Source organism: Pongo abelii, chromosome 1 (genome assembly GCF_028885655.2).
Source record: "Pongo abelii isolate AG06213 chromosome 1, NHGRI_mPonAbe1-v2.0_pri, whole genome shotgun sequence".
Lineage (NCBI taxonomy): Eukaryota > Metazoa > Chordata > Mammalia > Primates > Hominidae > Pongo > Pongo abelii.
Genome location: NC_071985.2, coordinates 180,669,911 through 180,682,410, shown reverse-complemented (window position 1 = coordinate 180,682,410; position 12,500 = coordinate 180,669,911). Strand labels below are relative to the sequence as shown.

Genomic DNA, 12,500 nt, shown 5'->3' with positions numbered 1-12,500 from the left:
TAAGATCACTCACAGCTTTGGAGGGAGGACTTGTAAGGGATCCCTGAAGGGATCGCCAGTTCTAGCGGATTTAGAGCTGCAGCTCTAAATTTTTCTTGTTTGGACAGTCTGGTCTAGTTCCAGAGATCCCAGCCTTAGATCTCTCCCAACATTCCTCTGGGGCCCTCCAGACATCTACAATCTCAAGAGAAATTGCAAGCTTCTCACCATCTCTCTCTCGCCCATACATGCTCCAGCTCCCCCAACTTCATTCGCTCTCTCTCCTCTTCTTGTTCTCCCTAGCTTCTCTTCGTATCCTCTCCTCCCCCAACTGTCTCTCTCCTCTTGCTAAGTGTGCCCTCCTGAGTCTATCTTGTAAATTTCTTTCTAAGCTTTACTTTTAATATTCTCCCTTTCTCTCTCTCCCCTCTCTCTTGGCTGAGTCTTTGTGTAACTTTTTTCTAACCCCCCACCCCCACCCTGACGTCCTTCTAATTGTCTCAGACTTTTAGTCCTTTCCTCCTCTCTCAAGGGGACACAGCTGACCTTTCCTAGGAGTAGCCTCTTTTTTTGTCCCCAAACTTCTCGCCCCTGGGCTCTTCTATTCTCTTCAAATGGCACACATGCCATCCCTGAATTTGCAGGAGTTTCTTTCTGCCTGTTTCACGCCAAATATAGCTTTTTTTTTTCACACCATGTTACCAAGGAATAATCTTAGTAGACCACTGTTAATACTTCTAGACCCCACCATGACTTCCTTCTGGTATTTATCCTTATCATACACTCCACAAAACGATCACTTATATTATGCCCATATTTTCCTCATTCTATCCAAATCAGGATACATAAGAGCAGAAGTCTAAGCCTACTTATAATTACAATAAGACAGGATATTTGAAATCTGGGACATAATGTTGCTATAAATGCCACCGATCCAGAATCCAGCTCTAAGCAGTTTCATAAGCAAGCACTCTGAACATCCTCAGCATTGTCAGGAAGTTTGTATATTACACTCAGACTAAAAAAGGTTTTCCTCTTATTTTGTCCATTCTGGGAATCAGAATTTTGACTGCACATCAGGTGGGGTCTGGCCATCCAGGTTGCTATCTAGAAATCACCACATAGGGGGATTCTTCACAAAAAGTTTTTGTGAGCTTTTTATGAAGCTCACAAAATCTTTCACTGAGGCCAGGCACAGTGGCTCACACCTGTAATCCCAGCACTTTGGGAGGCCAAGGGGGGTGGATCATCTGAGGTCAAGAGTTCAAGACCATCCTGGACAACATGGTGAAACCCCATCTCTACTAAAAATAGAAAAATTACACGGGTGTGGTGGCAGGCGCCTGTAATCCCAGCTACTTGGGAGGCTGAGGCAGGAGAATCGCTTGAACCCAGAAGGCAGAGGTTGCAGTGAGCTGAGATTGCGCCATGGCACTCCAGCCTGGGTGACAGAGCGAGACTACACCTCAAAAAAAAAAAAAAAATCTTTCACTGAGAAAGGTTGAACCCAAGTCTGAAATGAAAGCATACAGTTTACTACTCATTGATTGATTTATGCAGAAATCTGTATAAAGATCTCCAAAGGTGGCTTAGTAGGTTCTGTTTTAAACTTTCAGTTCCTCCTCCCTAGAAAGTTAGGGAAACCTCTTAACCAATATGAGTTCCTCTGATCTGAGCTGAACTTTCCTTCTTCCACTATCCAATTTCTGCTGATTCTTTTCTGTCCAGGATGTTCATCTAAGTCACCATGGTTGTATATGCTCAAGGTTCACTTTAAGTACAGTCTTAATCTTGTTTCTGAGGAAGTTTGCTTTCTCCAGTAGGTCTGCAAAACTTCCGCTTCTTATTTCCTATTGCCCCTGAAATGACATTTCTCCTTGTGAATTAATATGGGCCTGCCTACCTCTAGGTTTTTGTCATGTATCTGTATTGCATTTTCTGCCCACTTTTGTCCTCTCCAACAGTGAAGGGAGCATTTTAAACTTTTTTGTTTCCATAGAACAGTAACTTGCTGGTTGGAAGACCTGAGTTTAACATGGACCCCCGGAGAAACATGACCCCCGGAGAAATATGGAGAGCCTGAGACATCCTATGTAATTCAATAAATATCCACCCACTCCCACCCCCACCTTTGCTGGCTACAGCAGCTGGGGAAGTCAGAGGGAAGGAGGTTTTTTATGTTTTGTTTTGTTTTGTTTTGTTTTGGAGACGGAGTTTTGCTCTTGTTCCCCAAGCTGGAGTGCAATGGCATGATCTCGGCTCACTGCAACCTCCGCCTCCTGGGTTCAAGCAATTCTCCTGTTTCAGCCTCCCGAGTATCTGGGATTACAGGCACACACCAAACCACCTGGCTAATTTTTTGCATTTTTAATAGAAACAGGGTTCCACCATGTTAGCCAGGCTGGTCTCGAACTCCTGACCTCAGGTGATCTGCCCACCTCGGCCTCCCAAAGTGCTGGGATTACAGGCATGAGCCACAGCGCCCAGCCAGAAGGAGTTATTTTTGAGCATTTTATGCTGCTCAGTCTTGTGCAGACCGCACACACTGTAGAGTTCATGCACTTTTCTCCCCGTAGTGACTTTCAGCTCTTGCTTTACATGTAGTTCCAACAAGCTTGGATATTTAGTTTCCATGTCTATAGCAGATCAAAATTAACAATTAGTGGGTGGGGGTTGGGAGGCCAGAATAAGATAGTTAAAAGCACAGATTCTGGAGTCAAACTGAGTCTTTGAATCCTGTGCTGCTGCCTCCTAACTGTATGACTGTGAAGCATTTAACCTTTTAGCTTCAATTTCCTCATCTGTAAAATGGGAATAATTGTAGCTATTTTGCACAGTTGTCATAAAGATTAAATAAGTTAATATACATGAAGTGCTTGCATTTGTAAGTACTCTGTGACTATAGAGAGGGCACATTGGTAACAGTAGTGATGAGATGTAGCAAAGAAGCAAACCAACCAAAAAAAGTGGTGAAAACAGAGCAATCTAGGATCCAACTGTGTAAGACAGAGGTTCCCAAACTTTCTCAGCTCAAAGACACCTTTAGTGTCTCAGTAATTTTTTCACGGTGCCTTCTCCATGCCTACCCCTCCTACAAAAAAACCAAAGTAATAATTCTGTTTATTAAGTGGTTAAGTCCAAACAACTTAATCAGTGTTTACATCCTAATAATTTACTAACCATTTGAAATAATAATTATATGTTTTTATTCATTTCTTTTTTTTTTTTTTTTGAGATGGAGTCTTGCCCTGTCGCCCAGACTGGGGTGCAGTGGCACCATCTCAGCTCACTGCAACCTCCGCCTCCGGGTTCAAGTGATTCTCTTGCCTCAGCCACCTGAGTAGCTGGGATTACAGGCATGCGCCACCACACCCGGCTAATTTTTGCATTTTTAGTAGAGATGGGGTTTTGCCATGTTAGCCAGGCCGGTCTCGAACTCCTGACCTCTGGTGATCCACCCGCCTCGGCCTCCCAAAGTGCTGGGATTACAGCCATCATGCCCAGCATTTTTTTTTTTTTTTTTTTTTTTTTTTGAGACGGAGTCTTGCCCTGTCACCCAAGCTGTAGTGCAGTGGTGTAGTCCCGGCTCACTGCAACCTTCGCCTTTTTGTAGAGATGGATTTTGCCATGTTGGCCAGGCTGGTCTCAAACTCCTGACCTCAAGTGATCTACCCGCCTCGGCCTCCCAAAGTGAGGCACTACACACTACAGGGTCTGAAGGCAGGGAACATAAGGCCGATTCATGCTGACTTCTTAGAACTAAGTCAAAAGGAAAACTCTAACTTTCCACACCCAAGTAACAAAAGGACCAGAGGCTACTCTTTTTGCATCCCCCACTTTTCTGCGTGGCAGATGAAAAACTGAAAGTACCTGTGATTTGTCCTCTTCCGCAACCAATCAGGCTGGTCTCAGGCCAAGTTTTCCTTTGTACAGGAGTGTAAGTTTGTAACTTCACTTCAGCCTCTGATTGGTCACCTTCTGCAACCAATCAGATGTTTGCATGGGTTTAACTTTGTAACTTCACTTCCGTCTCTGATTGGTTGCAGAAAGCAACCAATCAGATTGGTTTAACTTTGTAACATCACTTCAGCCTCTGATTGGTTGCCTTCTGCAACCAATCAGATTAATCACTGGCCACTACTTCATTTACATAGGGTGTACCTCAAGTAACCAATGGGAACACTCTAGAGGGTATTTAAATCCCAGAAAAGTCTGTAACCAGTTTCCTGAACCCATGTGCTTGGCCTGCTCCCACAGTATGGAGTGTACTTCGTTTTCAGTAAGTCTCTGCTTTTCTTGCTTCATTCTTTCCTTGCTTTGTTTGTGTGTTTTGTCCAATTTTTTCAAGAAGCCAAGAACCTGGGCACCTTCCACTGAAAACAAAATTGCTGGGATTACAGGCATGAGCCACTGTGTCCAGCCAGTTTTTATTCTTAAATATTCATAATTATGTAGTAAGGGATGTATGTGCCTGTTTAGCAATTCCCTTCTCAAACTTTGGGATCTCATCGTATGCTGCTACAGTCATTTCTTGTTCCACAGTGATTTTCACTTGGTACTTGCTTTTTGTTACAGCAACCTCTGAAAACTCAGCTTCAAAAAGACATGACATCATCCAGAGGCATGTTTAAACCTTGAACTCAAGCTTGTGTGGTATCAGACATATATTGAATCTCCCTATCCCCTCTCCCCTCTCCCCTCTCCCTTCTCCCTCTCTCTTTAAGATGGAGTCTCGCTGTCTCACCCAGGCTGGAGTGCAGTGGTGCGATCACAGCTCACTACAACCTCCGCCTTTTGGGTTCAAACCATTCTCATGCCTTAGCCTCCCAAGTAGCTAGAGTTACAGGTGTGCACCAACATGCCCAACTGATTTTTGTAGTTTTTGTAGAGATGGGATTTTGCCTTGTTGTCTAGTCTGGTCTCGAACTCCTAGCCTCAAGTGATCCACCCGCCTCGGTCTCCCAAAGTGCTGGGATTACAGGCATGAGCCACTGCGCCCAGCTTGTATTTCTCCTAAAATGTCAAAATATCTTCTAGAGCCCTCAGTTAGCTAGGGCACCCCAGTGCTCCTCAAAAGACAATTTGGGAACCACACGTATAAAAGGGAAATCCCCTAACAAACCCTCAGGATATTAACACAGAACATCACAGAATCACAAATAGTGGTCATGTTAATAACTTTCTCACCTGCATTAACCAGCCCCAGTTCCAGGCTGTCTTAGGGGAAGTAAAATGATACGAGGAAATGGCCCTATTTGATGCTAAAATATTTGCAGAGAGCAGGCCTAAAAAGGACACCCCACAGGAGAAAAGTTCACGGGAAGAGAAGCAGAAGCCCTAGGCTGAACAGAAAGGAGAAAAAGGCAGCTGACCCTGCTCCTGAGGAGATGGATGAATGTGATCAGGCACTGGCTGCTGAGCCCAAAGCCAAGATCCCTTTGCTCACTTGCCCGAGTACCTTTGTGATGGATGAATTTAAGCACAAGTACTCCAATAAGGACACAATGTGGTGCTGCCACATTTTCGGGAGTACTCTGATAAGGATGGTTGGTCTGAGTATTGCTTTCTTGAGAAGCTCACCCAGACCTTCTGGAGTTGCAATCTCATCGCTGGAATGTTCCAGCAGTTGAACAAACTGAGAAAGAATGCCTTTGCCAGTGCCATCCTCTTTGGAAGCAACAATATCAGCTCCATTTCTGGAGCCGGGGTCTTCACAGGCCAGAAGCTTGCCTTGACACTGAGTCCAGATTGGCAGGTGGTCTTCGAGTCATACACGTGGCAGAAACTGGATCCTGGCAGCAAGGAGACCCAGACACTGGTTTGTGAGTACTGTTCCTGGAAAGGGGGCCTTCCAGCATGTGGGCAAACTTCCATCAGGGCAAGATCTTCAAGTAAACAGCTCTTGCCATTGCCTTGCTTCCTATACCTGTTCTTTAAGGAGATGGGGATCATTAAAAGAAACTGAATATTGAAAAAAAAAAAAAGTTTAATTTAAGGTCAGTTTCTTCCATTTATGAAGACTGAGAAATACGAAGTGCCTACTTAACAAGATTGCCATCCAACATTATTAAAATTTAAAATAAAAATATTGGGCCGGGAGTGGTGGCTCACACCTGTAATCCCAGCACTTTGGAAGGCCAAGGAGGAAGGATTGCTTGAGGCCAGGAGTTCAACACAAGCCTGGGCAGCAAAGCAAGATTCTGTCTCTACAAAAAAATATAAAAAATTAGCTGGGCATGGTGATGCATGCCTATAGTAGCTACTCGGGAGGATGAGATAGGAGGCTCGCTTGAGCCCAGGAGTTTGAGGCTGCAGTGAGCTATGACTGCACCACTGCACGCCAGCCTGGGCAATAGAGTAAGACCCTCACTCTAAAAAATAAAGGAATAAATAAAAGTATTGTACTTTTAGCTACACTAAAAACTTTACAAGGTCATTGTCAGGCCCCATCCTTTCCTCAAAGAACACAAACCTTAGAGTCACATAGATTTGGATTCAAATTTAGACCCACTGCTTTCCATGATCTTGAGCAAGTCTCTCAATCTTTCAGATCACCTTCTCATAAAAAATTTAGACCATAATTCTCACCTCTTAAGTTCTTATGGAAAGTGAAAGAACTTATAAAAAGTGCCTAGCACAGACCCTGGAACATAACAGGTGCTCAAGACCCCCTTGCCATTTCCTAAACATGCCTTAGACTTGCATCCTACTAAACCTTTGCAACATGGTGCTTCCTTGGCCTGATAAACCCTACTGCTTTTGTCTGCTGCCAAGCTCTGTTCATTCTGCGTCACCCAACTTAAATACATTCTTCTCTCTAAAGCTTCTCTTGGCTTCTTTGGAGAGAATGAGTCACTCTCTCTTGTTCAGTTCTGCAGGATTTACCACTATCGCCTCACTTGATCACATTGTGTTGTAATTGCTTATTTATGAATCTTCTCCCTCACCAGATTTTATGGTCCTCCTCCATGGCTGAAGCCACATATTTTCACAGCACCTAGCATGGTACTTGGCCCTCAATAAATGTTTTGATGAATGGAGGAATAATAATAGCAAACACTCAGTGCTTAATTCTAGGCATTATTCCAAGTGCTTTACAAATATTATTAACCTGTTTAATCTTCACGACAATTCTATGAATTATTATCATTTCTCTCTTACAGATGAGGAAAATGGCACATAGAAAAGTTATGTAATTTGTCTAAGGTCACTCAGCTATTGTCAAAGCCAGGATTCAAACCCAAGCAGTTGGTGTGAGTCCAGACTTTTAGCCAACACACTACATGCCTCCCAGTGAACAAAGGAACGAACAATCACAAACAAATTTGCTGTTCCCAAATGTCTTGCTTTCTCAGGTTTTGGAATGGCTCATCCATTCATTTAACAAACATTTTACATAGAACTTTCTATGTGTATAATTATCACACTAAACACCAATCTGTTTTCCTCACCCCGGCCACACCCCACTTCACACAATCTTCACTGCTTGCCCCTAACCTTGACTGGTCTGTGAATTTCTTTGTTTTGTTTTGCTGGAGACAGGGTCTCACCCTGTCACTCAGGTTGGAGAGCAGTGGCATGATCATAGTTCACTGTAGCCTGGAACTCCTGGGCTCAAATGAGCCTCCTGCCTCAGCCTCCAGCCTCCAGCCTGAGTATCTAGGACTTCAGGTGCCCATCATCACACCTGGCTAATTTTTAATATGTTTTTGGAGAGACTTTGTCTCCAGCTGTGTTGCCCAGGCTGGTCTCAAACTCCTGGACTCAAGCAATCCTCCCACTTTAGCCTCCCAAAGTGTTGGGAGTATAGGCATGAGCCACCGTGCCCAGTCCTCTTTCAGTTTCTGGAATGTGTTGTGCTCTCTCCCACTTCTGACCCATGACTGCCACATTGACTAGCTAACTTGTACTTTTTCTTCAATTCTCAGCTTAAATTGCTTCCTTCTGAAAGACTTCCATTTGCCCCCTAAAGAAAGTTAGGTACACCTGCTCTGGGCTTCCCGTGGCACTTGACACTTTCCTCATCATAACATTTTTCATACGTACTCTTCTTGCCCTTTTGCTTCTCAACCTTCTGCACTACAAGAACTGAGTCTATCCAGGTTGTCACTGAATCTGCAGCACCTAGCCTGATGTCTGGCATATAGTAGGTGCCTGACAAATATTTATCAAATGACAGATTGAAGCACGAGCAAGACAAAATCTCTATGCTTAAGTCTAGTGGGAGGCCAGGCACTGTTCATTCCTATAATCCCAGTGGTTTGGGAGGCCCAGGCAAGAGGATCACTTGAGGCCAAAAGTTCAAGACCAGCCTGGGCATCATAGCAAGACCCCATCTCTACAAAAATAAATAAATTAGCTGGCATGGTGGTGTGTGGTTGTAGTCTTAGCTATTCGGCTGAGGTGGGAGGATCTGTTGAGCCCATGAGTAATTACAGTGAGCTATGATTGTGCCCCTGCACCCCAGTCTGGGCAATAGAGCAAGACCCTGTTTCTTAAAAAATAAAAAATACAGAACTCTATTGGGGGAAATAAAAGCCTAGAGGGGATACAGGAAAATAAACACTTGTATATTGTGATAATTGCTATAATAGAGATATCCCAGGGTCATTCAGGGACACAGAGGGAAAGATTTCTAACTCTACTTGGGGTAAAGCGGAAGGGGGAAAGCTCACCAGAGTCTTAAAGGATAAGTGAGAGTTGAAAAGAAAGAGGTAGTATTAGCCGGGCGCAGTGGCTTATGCCTATAATCCCAGCACTTTGGGAGGCCAAGGTGGATGGATCACCTGAAGTCAGGAGTTCGAGACCAGCCTGGCCAACATGGTAAAATCCCATCTCTATGAAAAATACAAAAATTAGCCAGGCGTGGTGGCACATGCCTGTAGTCCCAGCTACTCGGGAGGCTGAGGCACGAGAATTGCTTGAAGCTGGGAGGCAGAGGTTGTAGTGAGCCGAGATCGCACCACTGCACTCCAACCTGGGCCACAGAGTGAGATTCCATCTCAAAAAAAAAGAAAAGAAAAGAAAGAAAGATGTAGTATAGAGGCGAAAAGCAAGAGCAAGAACTGTAATAGAAATTGCTTTGTAGCCTAAATGGCTAAATCATTTTTCTGTGTGTCTAAAAATAACATTAATCTAAACTTAGTCTTACAATTGGCTTGTTTAGTAAGAATTTGGAAGCAATATGAAATAACTTAAAAGGCAATATGATGGAATAATGTTATTTCTTAATTATCACTCCTATAAATTCCCATGAAAATCCCTTCTTTATTATCATATTTATCATGCTGCACTACCATTGTCAAAATGTGTCTATCCTACCTAATTGTGAGCTATTTAAGGCCTTGGATTAAAGAGCATTAAGATCTGATTCGATTCTATGTATTCCTCATACTGAGAACAAAGACCAGAGGATCTGTGAATACTCCAGCATGACCATAAAGTCCTAAATGAACTGACCTCCAACAAGCTCTGTTTCGTCTTGTGTCCCATACTCTGTGCTTCAGTCAATATTAAACACCTTTCAGTTCCCTGGACAAAATTTGGCTGCTTAAAGCCTCTAGGCCTTCACACATGCCGACTCCCATTGTCTTCCCACCCATTTCCCAGCTCTTATCTAACTAACTTCTACTCAGCTTTCAGCTTAAACATTACTTCTGAAGGAAGCTTTCTTTGACCTGAAGACACAATTAGACCTTCCTATTATATGGCCTTTAATGCCCTATATTTTTCTTTGGTGTCATTTATCATACTTGTAAATACTTAATCATTCTCTGTCCTTTAGATAGTAAGTTTCATAATTCAGCACTTGGACTAGAGCATATAAGAGATGCTCAATAAAAATTGTTTTGAATAAGTTACTGAAAAAATGAATAAAGTGCTACTATGTGTTTTTAAGTATGATTTTAGTGGCTCGGTTTTCAGGAATCTCTGTGTGGTATCGTGGTAAATTGGAATTAATTAAAATCATTAAATCAAACTAGGGCCAGGCACGGTGGCTTATGCCTGTAATCCCAGCCCTTTGGGAGGCCGAGGTGAGCAGATCACTTGAGGTCAGGAGTTTGACACCAGCCTGGCCAACATGGTGAAACCCCATCTCTACTAAAAATACAAAAAAAAAAAAAAAAAGTAGCTGGGCATAGTGGTACACACCTGTAGTCTCAGCTGAATCTGGGAGGCGAAGGTTGCAGTGAGCCAAGATCGTGCTACTGCACTCTAGCCTGGGTGATGGAGTGAGACTGTCTCAAAAAAAAAAAAATAGACTAATCAAATCAGTGAATCACCATGTAGTGATTTAGTACTAGAAGCACTTCTCATCCACCATTAAGAATCAAGGTTGTGGTCGGGTGTGGTGGCTCACACCTGGAATCCCAGCACTTTGGGAGACCAAGGTGGAGGATAGCTTGAGCCCAGGAGTTTGAGATCAGCCTGGGCAACATAGCAGGACCCCGTCTCCATAAAAAAAAAAAAAAAAAAAAGGCCGGGCATGGTGGCTCACGCCTGTAATCCCAGCACTTTGGAAGGCCAAGGCGGGCAGGCGGATCACGAGATCAGAAGATCGAGACCCTCCTGGCTAATAAGGTGAAACCCCGCCTCTACTAAAAATACAAAAAAAATTAGCCGGGCGTGGTGGTGGGCACCTGTAGTCCCAGCTACTCAGGAGGCTGAGGCAGGAGAATGGCATGAACCCGGGAGGCGGAGCTTGCAGTGAGCCGAGATGGCGCCCCTGCACTCCAGCCTGGGCGACAGAGCGAGACTTCGACTAAAAAAAAAAAAAAAAAATCAGGATTGTTACTCTGCAGAGCAAGTAGTTGAGGCAACAATGCCTTATCCAGGAAGATTTAGGTGGCCCTCTGTTCACACCACTTTCTTTCCTCTGCTCTTTTTTTTTTTTTTTTTTTTGTCGGGGTGGACGAAGTCTCGTTTTGCCGCCCAGGCTGGAGTGCAGTGGGCCATCTCACCTCACTGCAACCTCTGTCTTCCGGGTTCAAGCGATTCTCCTGCCTCACCTCCTGAGTAGCTGAGATTACAGGCGCCTGCCACCACGCCCGGCTATTTTGCATTTTTAGTAGAGACAAGGTTTTGCCATGTTGGCCAGGCTGGTCTCAAACTCCTGACCTCAGGTGATCCTCCTGCCTCCCAAAATGCTGGGATTACAGGCGTGAGCCACAGCACCCTGCCTTCCCTCTGTTCTTTCTGGTGATCCTCTCCTTGCTATCAAAATTCCTTCCTAGGCTTATATTTGTTTTTTAGAGATGAGGTTTCGCTATGTTGTCCGAACTGGACTCAATCTCCTGGGCTCAAGCTATGCTCTCACTTCAGCCTCTTGAGTAGCTGGGATTACAGGCATGAGCCACCGCACTTGGCTCTACTTTACTTATACCAGCTTTCAACTCATCTCTAGCTCCAGTCCTCTTCCTGGATCTTCAAAGGCTTGCCCCATCCAGCCAGCACCAGGAGCCATCTTTCCTCCACAGCCTTGCCCGGGCAGCAGAATATTATTGCTTCTGGCCCCAGACTGTCTTACCCAACACCTCTTCAGATCCTACCAACCTTCCTTACTAGTGAGCTCTGGCATAAGGCAAGAGTTTGGGTGTGTGGAGGAGCCAAAGAAAGAACAGTTCCTACCCTCAAGCAGCTCCCAGTCTGTTGAAGACACAAAGGGTATTTCCTCTTTCATAAAGAAGTTTAGAAGAGTCATCATCCTTGAGTCTTCCTTTTCACTTACCACACATCCAATCCTTCTCCAATTCTTGTTCTATTTCTTTTTAGCACTTGTATCTGTCCCTTTCTCTCTATGCCCACCACCACTGTCCTGAGTTAGACCTCATAAACTTTATTCTGGACTATTGCAACAGCCTCCGTAAATTATCTCCTTGTTTCTATTTTCAAATGCCATTCAATCCATTCTCCACAGTAACCAGAGTGATTTTCTCAAAACACGACTCTGACCACATCCCTCCTCTGCTGAAAACCTCTGATAGCATCTGTTACTCTTAGAACAAAGTGCAGGCATTCAAGGTCCTTTACAATCTGCTGACCAACTCACCTTTCTCAAGTTTGGCTCGGGTTTTGGCAGTTGTTCAATGGGAAATCTATGCAAAGGAATAGGGCAAGGCCTTATCACAAATGTTCATTTTGGCGTTGAGCTATATATTCAATTTTTAAAGGAAATATTTCAGTTATACACAAAATTATACAAAACAATACAGTGAATACTGTATTCCCATCACCCACCTTAAGAAATGAAACATTACCAATAAAATGGAAGCCCCTGTGTACTCCTCCCCAGTTGTCTAATCCTCTCCTCCCAAGCATCCAGAGGTAGCCACTGTCTTGAATTTGTTTTTCATTCCTATGTGTGTTTCTAGACTTACAATATGTATTTGTACCCCTGAAAAATGTATAGTGTTATTTTGTATTTTTAAACTCTTTAATTTAAAATAATTTTTTAAAAAGAGTTGCAAAACCAGTACAGATAGTTCTATATATCCTTTACCCATTTTTTTTTTTTTTTTGAG

General features: G+C 43.7%; 1 pseudogene; it reads left to right on the top strand.

Annotated features, from left to right (window-relative positions):
- The first annotated feature begins 4,788 nt into the window (after positions 1 to 4,788).
- On the top strand, positions 4,789 to 5,874 carry LOC129059138 (elongation factor 1-gamma-like; annotated as a pseudogene).
- The last annotated feature ends 6,626 nt before the right edge of the window (positions 5,875 to 12,500 follow it).